The 13,230-nt window shown below is 42.6% G+C and overlaps 1 protein-coding gene across 3 annotated transcripts in view; it reads left to right on the forward strand.

Moving 5' to 3' along the window:
• CDH13 (cadherin 13) overlaps positions 1-13,230 on the forward strand; it is a 1,198,041-nt gene that overhangs the window by 557,556 nt on the left and 627,255 nt on the right. The gene's annotated exons all lie outside the window — the stretch shown is intronic.

Here is a 13,230-nt window from a genome sequence, read left to right on the forward strand (position 1 = left end):
CTTTTCCCTTACTCCAGGAGCTCACAGATTTCTGGGGAAGCAAACAAGGAAGAGGCACTCAATCCGAAGCCTCCCTCTTTCTCATTCTTGATACCCTTCGTGTTGTGCTTCTTCAACACCATTTTCTCATGCTTCCCCTCTTACCTCTCTGAATGAGCTTTCTTATTCTTCTTCCCAGACGTCCTTTTTGTCCCGGGTTTCCTTTTGGTTCTCCTCAGCTGCCTTTTCTCTTCACTTTGCTTGCTTCTCCTGGAAAGCCCCATTTATTCACACGGCCTTCATTACTATGCATACATCAATGATCCCCAAATTAGAATTACATCCTTCACCCCTTGCTTGAGCTACAGATCCATTTTATCCTCAGTTCTTTAGGTAGTCAGATAACCTTGAGCTCAACATGTTCCAGAAGTTTCAAGTCTTCATCTTTCCCTCCACGCCTTGTGGTCTATTTTCTCTGTCTTGGTAAATCTCTCACGTTTGTCCAATGTAGAGGACTCAAATTACTCTGGTTTTTAAAAATACTCTGGGGAAAAAAAATAAACCATTCATCAGTTTGCTGATTCCATATCTCTAAGCAGTTCTGTGAATTCCTGTGACTCTAGTTAAGTTAAATTTATGTCTAGCTTTTTAAAATAAAGCCAATGAAATACTGAAGAGATTATGATAAAGACTGTGCTCTTGTGAAGTTGCTGAATCGACAGCTTTATTTTAGTCAAATCATAGTTTCTTATTTTGAAAATCCTTTCTGAACGATTAATGCATTCCATGGGGTCAGAGTGGATACCATGGTGGCATAGTGGTTAAAAGCTACCGGTGCTAATCAGAAGGTCAGCAGTTCGAATTCACCAGGTGCTCCTCAGAAACCGTATGGGGCAGTTCTAGTCTGTCCTATAGGGTCGCTATGAGTCGAAATCGACTCGACTGCCATTTATTTTTTTTATTTTTTTTTTATTTTTAATGGGGTCAGTGTGGTGGGCTTATGACTTTATCATGATGAGTTAAGGTCTCTATGAGAAAGATAATTGCACTGATTGTAGAATCGAAGTGGTCAAGACATAGACATTGAGGCCTGAACCTCTCCCCTAAATATTTGAGCTGATGTTAAAATAGACACACAAATATTTATTTGCAGAAATAAACACAGACATTGCATATGTTGAGACCTTATGCTCAGTAAAAGGGACATAACTTTATTTCTCATTTGCACACATATGACATAGATTTAACCAGTCTGTAATCAGCGGGACCAATCTATCAAACATGTAAAACTGCACCCAGTTGGGCTGGACTGGTTTTAAGATTCTTACATTAGGCATATTATTACTTGACCTTAGAGGTGTCATGATGCAAATGATGATCCCTTTATGAAAGCTATGTTTAAAAAAGTCTGAACAATGTGGCCTTCAAGCAGGTACCAGTTAAGATTGTGGTGTCATAGGGACCAATCTATGACATTGGAGGTGAAGGGTGGCAGCTTTGCTTTATCAGAATGGCATCGCCTCTTTTTTGTGAATGTCATCAAATGCATTTGACCTGCCATGTGTAGGCTTAGACCAAAGGCCACATTTAGCATATGGTCAACGTGGCTCTCAGGGGCCTTTCAAAAGGCCAGGTCTGCGGTGATAACCGTCACTTATAATCCTATAAGCCTCGCCAGCTGCCTTCAGTGATGTGACTTCTCATCTGGAGGGAAAAGTGGGGGGTGGGGGAGCATGGTATTTGATAAATATCAATTTTCAAAAATCTCTGATCTGTTGGCATTAACTGATGAGCTCAGAGATGCTTGGAAGCCTCCCTCCCTGTACAACTCCCATCACCATAGCAACCTGCCTTTTAAAGGATGTTGAAGATGTTTTTCAACATAAGGTGAGAAAAACAGTTTCCACACAAATGTCTGCCTGGGGCCTCATGTCTTACTCCACCAGTACAGTTGTTTTTCTTTTACTGGGACGTGATGCAGTGCTGGATGCTACCTGTTGGGGGAGAAATTCAGCACCTGGCAGTCACAAATCTGGAGATGGCAGCTTTGCTCTGAACAAGGGGCTTGGCTGCTTGCACCAAGACTCTCCGTATTAGCATACCTAGCATGCTTATATATTATACATGAAAAAGATTGGTGATGCTTTCTGAAAGCTTTTGAATTTTTGATGCCGTTGGAAGCATGTGATTTTTTAATGCTACAGTGGACCACTATATATTCTAGAAAAAATTAATTAAGGCCCCAGGTTTTCAGGGTTATATTCTAATATCTCCAGCAAGTACTGAATTTGAGTAAAAGACAGAGAACAATTGCATAGCGTTCAGTATTTGAATATTGAACCTCCATATTGAAGAAGGAAACTCTGGTGGCATAGTGGTTAAAAGCTACGGCAGCTAATCAAAAGGTCGGCAGTTCAAATCCACCAGATGCTCCTTGGAAACCCTATGGGGCAGTTATATTCTGTCCAATAGGGTTGCTATGAGTCAGAATCAACTCGACAGCAACTGATGGGTTTTTGTTTTTTGTTTTTTTTTAACCGAAGAAAGGAGCCCTGGAGATACACTGGTTAAGCACTTGGCTGCTAACCGAAAGGTCAAACCCACCAGCCACTCCACAGGAGAGAGATGTGGCAGTGTGTTCTGTAAAGATTTACAGCCTTGAAAACTCTATGTTCTGCTCTGTCCTATAGAGTCTGTATGAATTAGAATCAACTCAGCGGCAGTGGGTGTGGTTTGATTGGTATATTGAAGAAAAGGGCCATTGGTGGTTCAGTGGTAAAATTCTCACCTTCCATGTGGGAGACCCAGGTTTGGTTCCTAGCCAAGGCATCTCATGGGCAGCCATCGCTTGTCTGTCAGTGGAAACTCACATGTGCTATATTGCTGGTCAGGTTTCAGTGGAGCTTCTAGACTTCTAGGAAGAAAGGCCCGATGTTCCACTTCTGATTGCAGAACATCAGCTAATGAAAATTCTGTGGATCCCAGTGGTCCAATCTGTATCCGATCATGGGATGGGACTTGACTGGGCCGTGTTTTGTTCCATTGTGTATGGGGTTGCCATGAATGAGAGGCTGACTCAAGGGCAGCTGACAACAACAATAACAACATATTGAAGAAATCATCAAATAATATATCATCAGTTTTCTAAATAGATTTTTTTTTAATGAACAATTCTAGATCTATCTGAACTAGATATATAGAAAAGGCATTTTAATAAGGTAGATTATAAGCAAAGATTCTTATTAACTGTTCAGAGTGAAAAGTAGATTTAGTGCAATGAAACCCAGGCACTAAATAGGCAAACTGAGTATTATGGGGTTTTTCAGTCTGACTGTCACTTATTCATACCTCTTGTTTTGGCATGCCACCAACATTTCTCTCCTCACCTTGGCTCTGCATAGGTTTGCATATTTGTAGAGTTAAAAGGGTCACCCACCATGGTTCCCTTACTTATCCATACTCTTTATTTCTTACCCATCCATCTCTGTCACTCTCACAATATAGCTCACCCCAACTAATTACATTAATCATCAACAAAAAATCAACTCTAAGAAAAATCAGCCCAAGATGGGAGTTTCAAAAGCCTGAGAAGCTATATGAAACAACCCATCACGGTTGTTTGGGAACATTGCAAGTCAAGACGAGGTGGCATTCGAAGTAGAGAACAGATTGATCGTTATTAGTACGACTCTTTTATGTACTTAGGAGTCTGTTTCCTTCTATCCATGCCAATTCCCCTCTCCATGTTCTTGGCTCAAATTCAGATGTAAGAAAAGCCACTGAGCCCTTTTGTTCAGGGATTAGATCTGTTTTATAAAGAATTAAGGGAACATAGAACCAACATTGGGTAAATATGCACTACATCTTAGAAATGACATTTCGTTACATGCCTGATTCCTCCTTACCTTTCATGTAATCAAGTCCTAGCCTCCATTTTACAAATAATAAATAACTATGTGCTCCATCTATTACATACGTGAAAATCCAGGCATTGAATAGAAGCTTCATATCATGACCATGGTCATCATCATGCTTTTTTTACATGATACCATTGGATCCTCCCAACAAAATGCCAGGCCATTTTGTTGTATACATTTTCAGATGAGTAAATTGAAGTGAAGAATATTGAATATACCATGGACTGCCAGAAGAACAAACAAAGCTGTCTTGGAAGAAGTATAGTCAGAATGCTCCTTAGAAGCGAAGATGGTGAGACTTCGTCTCACATACTTGGGAAATGTTTTCAGGAGGGACTAGTCCTTGGAGAAGCGCGTCATGCTTGGTAAAGTAGAGGGTCAGCGAAAAAGGGGAAGACCCTCAATGAGCTGCATTGACGTAGTGGCTGCAAAAATGGGCTCAAACATAGCAACAATTGTGAGAATGGTGCAGGACCGGGCAGCATTTCATTCTGTTGTACAGAGGGTCGCTGTGAGTTGAAACCAACTCGACGGCACCTGAGAACAACAACAAACTGAAGTTCAGTTCCACGAATACACAGCAAGTAAATGATAGAGCTGGGAATTCAATCTATATTTCTCTAGTGCCTTTACTTAGTTCCTTTACCCAGCATCAGAGGATGGGAAAGGCAAGGTGTTGAAGGGGTGCTTTGAGTCTGAAAGTCAAAGATGCTGTCCACGGGAGAGTGAATGGCAGGAAGCGTCTACTTAAGTGGTTCTCAAGCTTCAGATCACCTATGAGTCACTGGGTGAGCTTGTTAAAATGCATATTGCAGACCCAACCAAACCACCACCACCCTACCACACACACACATACACACACATACACATACACTCACAAACACACATGTAGACTCTGATTCAGTAGGTCAGAGATGAGTCTGCAATCTACACTTTTTATAAACTCCCCAGGAGATTCTCATGGCAGTGATCTGTGGCCCACACTTAGAGAAATGGAGAAATGGTTTCATAGATATAGATGGATCAGGGATCTTTTGGAGACCTGACTCCCAACTTGTGAAGTTAGCTTGAGCAGCTCCAGAGTCCAGCCCACTCACTGTGTAGGGAAACCTCTTCTTTCCCTAGCATTCTGTTTCCAGACTTGATACAGAGCCCAGCTCTTCCCTCTGGGGCATCTATCTTGTTATCCATCAAGTGATCAAGACTAGCACCCTAGTTAACATATAATAAAAATCAATAGCTGCTAAATCATTAATCACCCATTGTGTCCAAGACTCCAGGCTAGATGCTGATCATCTTGTTGTCATGTCTTTGCCACCATCACACTGGTTAAAACACCAGTGCTCACCCATATCGAGGTTTCTTCTCCTTCCTGGGCACTCAAAAAGTTTCTATCTTCCAGCTCCTTTGCAGTCTAATGGAGCCCTTTGATGTGTTCTAGCCATAGTGTGGGGGCAGTAGTAGATCAGTGGTAGAATTCTCACCTTCCATGCAGGAGACCCAGGTTCAAATGCTGGCCTCATCTTTCATTGCAGCCACCACTCATCTGTCAGTGGGGGCTTGCGTGTTGCTATGATGCTGAACAGGTTTCAGTGGAGCTTCCAGACTAAGATGGACTAGGAAGAAAGGTTTGGAGATCAACTTGCAAATAGCAACCAGTGAAAACCCTATGAATCACAGCAGTCTGGTCTGAAACCAATCATGGGGATGGCAGAGGACAGGGCAGTGTTTCATTCCATGGTGCATGGGGTCACCATGAGTTGAGCCAGTTCAACAGCAGTTAACAAAAACCACAACAGCAACATTGAAGCGTGCCATTTCCATTCTTCCTTCCCCTGCTGTGGTGACCACATGGTGGTGCAGCTAGAAGATGGTGGCATCTTCTTCAGTCTGGGACTTTGGGTTCTTGTGGAGCATAAAGTCCCTACCATGCACACTGAATTTACAACACGGATAAGAGATAAACAAACCTTTGTTTTGTTAAGCCTCTGTGATTTTTTTTATTTTGTTTTTTATTTTAGCAACAAAGACTAGTCTAGCCTAACCAATAAAAGCACCATCATCACCACAATAATCACATTTATTAATTATGATAATAGAAGCATACTCTGTGCTGAGCACCACACGAAGCACTTTACAAACGTTATCTAATTTAATATTCACATCAACACTATAAAGAAGACACAGTTATTATCTGTATTTCATGAAGTCACACAGCCATTGAGGGAGGGGACAGAAAAGAAAACCCACAGCCAGATTCCAGAACCCGTGTATTTAACCCAAACATGCTAATGCCGGCTGCCTGAGTATCACAGTTTGTGCTTTAGATGCTTATCACATAAAACCCTTTGCCAACCCTAAGAAGTAGGTATTATGATCTTCATTTTCCAGTTCAAACAAGGAGGGTCGGAGGGAGGAAATGTTCAACCCACAGCCACACATGTGGGGAACCAGGTGACAAACGATAAGTCCCCGGACTCCTGAATGGAGCATCACTTAGGCCCAAAGTCAGGGCATCTAAGCTGGTGAGTTTGCTTTCTATGCCCCTGTGTCAGTAACATCTAGGGGCCCCGAACCACATATACCTGGACAGTTGGATGCACAGTTTCAAGATTTCAGGAATCTGCAGGCACACTCTGGGTTTAAACTACAGCTCCACCGCACTGCGCTCCAGCTGTGTGACTTTGGGCAAGTTACTTGGCCTTTCTGTGCAAACTGGAAGTATTACTCTTGTTAGTTCTGAGGACTAAATGGAATAAGTTACGTGAATAACTCAATAGGATCCAAAGAGTGTCAAGTTTAGGGGACTCACAGACAGCTTTGCCCTGAGGGTTAACAGTGGCTCCCCAGACATCTTGACCTACACTTCCCTGCTGGGGTCTCAGGCAAGCCCCAGGACAGTTTGCTCCTGTAAAATGGGGTAGGGGGACCCCAACCAGCTGTGCTTTGGGTTTTCTCTAAATTCCTTTGGTTGAGGGTATGATTGGGTTGGCAGCTCCTAGTCCCTGGGATCTCTGGGCCAATCTATGGGGAATCCTGAAGGACCGGGTAGGATCCAAGGATCTGGTGGAGAACTGATTGGAACCTCACGGGGCCCAGGCCTACAGTTCTTGGAAGTTATGAGAGGTGGGCCTGGGCTGTTGGAAGAATGCCGTGGGCTGTAGTTGAAAGTCTCATTCCAGTTTTGCTGGGCTAGGGGAATGTCTGTTTATCTTTTTGGGTTTCTAGGGTGAAGCAGATCACTTTCCTCCACTTTCGTAGAATCTAGACTCCTACTCTAGCTGGAGTGAGGCAGACTGGCTTTCTGATGAAAGTTTAGAAGTCATAGCTACTGTGAGTAATAAAAAAGAACAGTTGCCGTACAGTCATTTTGAGTCATGATGAGGTGACCCCATGTGTGTCAGAAGAGAACTCTACTCCATAGGATTTTCAGTGACTGATTTTTCAGAAGTAGATTGCCAGACCTTTCTTCTGATGTACCTTTGGGTGGACTCAAACCTCTAGCCTTTCGGTAGCCAAGCACGTTAACAGTTTGCACCACCCAGCCTCTACTACCAATAATAGAGACTACCAATATAGAGATTACCAATAGCCAGTACTATTCATTAAATGCCTACTAACCTGTTGCTGTCAAGTCAATTCGATTCTGACTCATAGTGACCCTATAGGACAGAGTAGAACTACCCTATAGAGTTTCCAAGACTGTAAATCTTTAAGGAACAGACTGCCACATCTTTCTTCAGTGGAGCGACTGGTGGGTTCCAACCCCGACCTCCATTTAGCAGCTGATCACTTAACCACTGCACCACCAGAGCTCCTTCAATTCCTAGTAGGCACTACAAAATGGTCTTATATGCAGGCTATGTTTACTTTTCCCAGTACCTACTGAGACAGACATTACTATTATCCCCATCTTAGAGATGAGAAAACTGACTGTCAGGAATTTAAATTGCTTGCCACAGGTTACCCAGGCGAAAATTGAGGTGGAGCTGGAGGCTGAATCTAGGCAGGCTGACCCCAGAGTCTGTGCACTTGGCCAGCCCACCCTTCTGCCTCAGATGTTGGGCTGTTAGCAAGTCCAGGCTCTAATCATTGTCCCAGTGCATCTGGGTGTTGAGTAGTGGTAGGGAGGTGATTGTAAAGAGCAGAATAAAGGCTTGGCCTGGAGAAATTTGGGAATCCCGAGAAAAGGAAGGACTAAAGGCTAAAGGTCAAATGGCCAAGTCCAGCACGTTGCTACAAAGGTCAGATGAGGGGCTGCTCAGTTTACCCTGGAGATCCAGCGTCTTCCCCCAACACCAGTCCTCAAGGCCATCTTGGCAAAAAGATTCTGTTGGTAAAAATGTTGGGGAAGTTCCACCCAATCCCTCCCTTTCTTGAAGATTCATAATGCACAGTAAATTATAGATATTCTAGGATTTATTGCAAAGAAGAGACTTGTTTTTTGCACTTAACTGTCGAGTTTTAATTTGCTTTTGACCACAGAACTATTTTTCTTATGCAAAACCTATAACATCTTCTAGAAGGCTCTTGGGACATTGTTCATAGAAGACATTTGAGGCAGAGGTTACTGAAAGACTACAGAGCAGAGTGCTAAGGTCTGTGCTATGGAAGGCAGTTTGTTGGGACAGATGCAGGGACCACAGGAGGCAAGAAAGTCAGGAGGCTAATAGAAGTTCCAGGTTAAAGGTTAAAGGTGATGAGAGAGCCCCTGGGTAGTACAGAAGGTTAATGTGCTCAGCTGCTAACCGAAAGGTTGGCGATTTGAGTCCACCCAGACACGCTTTGGAAGGAAGGCCTGGCAATTGATCTGCTTCTGAAAAATCAGCCGTTGAAAGCCCTATGGAGCACAGTTACAGTCTGACACACGTGGGGTCGCCATAAGTCAGAGTCAACTCAACAGCAACTACTTTTAAGGATGGGAAGACCTTGAGATGGTGATGGCAGAAGAGTGGGGAAGTAGGGATGAAGACTGAATATCAGTTACATATGTATAAATTAAAAACAAAAAAAAAAAGACTGAAGGTAGAACTAGTTTGCAAGAAGCCTTAGAAGTAAGCTTCAAGTGCCATTTTGATCTCAAAATGGACACCGAAGGCCTGGAATTCAGGAGAGAAGTCAGAACTGGAAATGGAGATCTTCGTGTCACTGCCCTCTCCTTTTCCTGGAATAACTGGGGAAAGAGAATAAAATGAAGAGGACTTTGGAAAGAACTTTCAGCAAAATCTCTCAACAGGGTGCAGGAGCCCAAAGAGGAGCCAGAAGGAAGCAGTGATCGGAGAGGTGGGAGGAAAAACAGGAAAGCAGATCTTCGTAGAATCCAAGGCAAGAGTGTTAGTTCTAGAGAACAGTTTTTAAAAGTGGAAAAATAGAAGTCAGAATGTGCGATGTTTGCAGAAAGATGGAGACTTCCTCCATCTGAAAGCATCTTGCCATCAGTAGCGGTCAGCGGTGCTGACGGTTTGCAGGTGGTGACCAGATCTTATGCTACATTTGGGGCAAGAAAGGGTGTCCAGCAAACCAGTGTGCAGCAGCTGAGCCCTGGCAGGAAGGGAGTAAATTCTCAATACTGTAAGTGAATAACAGAGCGCTGGCTAGGTGGAATGAGGACCGTGCTGCAAGACCTGGCTACTTTATGTAAATGGCTAAGGCTGTGTTTAAGCCGGAGGTCGCAGGAGAAGAAGGGTCTTAAACAGAGGAAATGGGTTTTGAGGACTTGTCAGCTTGGACTGAAAGAGTAATTGGGCTCAGATGAGTGAAGGGTAAACCAAGAACATGCCAAAGCCATCCAAGTCAGCCAGGTAATTAACGTTGCGATTCCTCCCTCCCCTCCTTCCAAGATCAGAGTTTTATTATCTCAGAAACATTTAAACTTAAGAAATTGTGAGGAACACAGGCTTTCCAAGCTGGCTTCCACTGACATGCCATTTGATTAATTTATGTGGCTGGGAAGGCAGTTCAGAGAGAATATAGGTTGTGCTGGTACCTAGCGCCATTTCCATATTTAATGTATTTCGGCCTGGTTATGATAGAGCAACCCATGTTTATACCAACTTTGTGTCTTTTGAAGTTCATTCACATTTAAATCTGTGGTGATAAAATTCCATTTCCCAATTTAAACTAAAAAGAAAAAAAAGCTCAATGGACATCACATTGCTTTTCCAGAATGAGATGTGTTTAGCCTTCGTGTGAAGGAAGAGCAAACACATATTACTGCCAATCACAGAGACAGACTCACGGGGGTTGCAAGGCTCCCAAATATTTGAAAAAGTCAGAGCAGTTTCCTCTTGCACCCCATAATTAGCTTCCCTAAGATTTTACAAATGAAGCAGTCTGATTCTTACATGTTAAAATGCCTCTATTTGCTGCATTTTTATTTTGAGAAGTAGGAATCAACATGAAAATGAACACTCTATATAAGGAAACATGGTAGATTTCCCATAGCGGTTTAATAATCCCACTAAGTTTTGCAAATACTTTGCCTCGGTTATTGGCAAACATATTTACAGCTCTATTCCCCTGCTCTGTACTTAGGCTTTGATTTTTGGTACTAAATTCATCATATGTAGGTGCAATATATGAAGCAATGGTGGTTCAGTGGTAGAATTCTTGCCTTACGTGCAGGAGGCTTCGATTTGATTCTTGTACAATGCACCTCATGCACAGCCACCACCTGTCTGTCAGTGGAGGCTTGCGTGTTGTTGCTGCGATGCCGAACAGGTTTCAGCAGAGCTTCCAGACTAAAACCAGGAAGAAAGGCCTGGTGATCTACTTCCAAAAAACAGGCAATGAAAACCCTGTGTTTTTTTTAGTCAGACCCAATACTGCTTTTCTTTATTACTTCTTCCCTTGTTTTTACAATTAACATCCTTTGCCAATTCCAAGATTAGAGTCATGTTAATACATACATTTTTCTAAATCTTCTATGGCTTTAATTTCACATTTAATTCTTCAATCTTGAATTTATTTTGATGTATGGATTAATATAAAACCGCATTTTGGTTACTTCTCCTCCAAATTCAGTTCCTTTCCAAGAGATTTTTTAATATCCACTCCTCCTCTGGTTTTGTGATATAGGCTTTGTGAAATAATAAGCTATTATATTTACCAGAATTTGTTTTGAAACAAACTCATTTGTTAAATTTTGCAACACTGCCACATTGCTCCAGTACTTGTAGCTTTATAAGTGATGGGGCAAGTCCTTCTCAAAAGATCTGTTATTTTCAAAACTGCCTGTTAAGAGTTGAATTGTGCCTTCTAAAAACAGATGTCCAAGTCCTAACCCTCATACTTGTGAATGTGATTAGATTTGGAAATATGGTCTTTGCAAAGGAAGTTGGTTAATATAAGGTCACACTGGAGCAGGGTGGGCCCTAATTCAATGTGACTAGTGTCCCCTTATGAAAAGATACACAGAGACAGACACAGAGGGAAGACAGGCACGTGAAGGAGGAGGCAGAGATTGAAGTTATGCCACCAGGAGCCAAGAACACCTTGGGCTGCCAGAAGCTGGAAGAGGCAAGGAAGGATCCTCTGCTAGAACCTTCAGAGAGAACATGGCACCTAGCTGCCTTTCCATGAATTCAGACTTCTGTCCTCCAGAACTGTGAGACAATACATTTCTGTTGTTTTAAGCAACAGAGCTGGTGGCACTTTATTACGGCAGCCCTAGGAAACTGTTGCAGCACCTTAATGATTTTACCCTTGATTTTTCTTCTAGAAAAACTTTATAATTATTTTGTCATGTGGCCACTCTCAACGACTGTTACTTGTTTTCTCCAAGTTGGTATCATACTGTGGACATAGACCGGGGACCAGGGCAGTAAGAAACCAGGATGTCCCGAAGTGTTTGCCTTTTTCTGATAGAGACCAGGCTTCTGGACCTGGGTAGGGGACCGCAGAGAGGACGGGGTTTTCCCATCTTCCCTTGTCCAGTAGGAGGCACCCCTCTGTCTCACCAGGCAAAGCATGGGAGCTTACTAATGGGTTTCCCTGAGTCCCACTCCATCAGCCTTAGAGAGTCTCCTGATAGCTGCCGCCAGTCTTAGTACTTAATGTTGTTGGAGTTTTTAATATATTTTATTTCTTTGAATATGTTTTAGTGAGGAGGGAGAGAATCTGCTTCAGGGGATGCTGGGCAGATTCCCTAAAAAAAAAAAAAATTCTAGTATTTCTAAGCAACCATCCCTGTAACATGTCTATATTTAAAGACTTGTTGGTGACGAAGTAAAGTGAAAAGTCCAAGAATTCATAACATAACATAATTATTCATAACATAATTATCTGGCAAAAATGTACGTGAGAGATACAGACATGTGCTCATTGCTGACTGAAATACATTTTCCAAGATGAGATGTCCCTTCTAGCTAAAAACCACTTGCCATCGAGTAGATCCCGATTCATGGTGACCCCATGTGTGTCAGAGTGGAACTATGCTCCATAGGGTTTTTAATGGCTGATTTTTCTGAAGTAGATTGCCAGGACTTTCTTCCGAGGTGCCTCTGAAAGGACTCAATGTTCTAACCTTTCGGTGAGCAGCCGAGCATACTAACTGCTTACACCACCCAGGGACTCCCCCTTCTAACTTGTTCCTGGAAAAGTGAGAAAAAACAGGGCCAGCATCAACCAAGATTACAAAATTGATGAATTTTTGCCTTAACCCTCTTCCCTCATTTCTATTCTCTTTCCACCCACTCAACCTCCCTGCTTTAGTCTGACCGTGCCATTTTTATGAGACAAGATTTCATGATACGGTTTTCCATTTCATTAAAATAGGTTGTTCATCAATAATCTTAGCTTCCTGGGTTGAGATTTGACACCCCCAGTGCCCAGCACTATGTCTGACACAAGATTAAGTGCACAGTAAATTTTGAAATATCTGTGTCTCTGGCTTCATTTCCTAGTTTCTGTCTCCAATTTCCTGTATGCCATCAGGGACTTTAGTGACACTGCAAATAGCATGCTCTTTTTTTAGGGGAGCATCTCCTGTTTCCTTAGGACTTGTTTGTCTTCCTGAAACGCTGAGTCTCTCACTGTATGTTTTTAAGCAGTATTGTGGGTAGATTAACAGTTTCCTGCCATCTTTCTTGCAAAGGTTCAAATACCACTTCAAGTGCAGATCAGCATATGAAATTAAACGTTTACCTTGCAATTGTATATGCTGTTGACTTTCTCACTGCCTTATTCAAGTCCTGTTACACTCCTACATGATGAGTAGGGCAGGTGGCATTAGCAATGTTCTTCTTATTTTTGTTGTTAGCTGCCATTGAGTCAGGCCCAACTCATGACGATCTCTTGCATAATAGAACGAAACGCTGCCCAATCCTGCTCCATC

Source organism: Trichechus manatus, unplaced genomic scaffold (assembly GCF_000243295.1).
Source record: "Trichechus manatus latirostris isolate Lorelei unplaced genomic scaffold, TriManLat1.0 scaffold00053, whole genome shotgun sequence".
Classification (NCBI taxonomy): domain Eukaryota; kingdom Metazoa; phylum Chordata; class Mammalia; order Sirenia; family Trichechidae; genus Trichechus; species Trichechus manatus.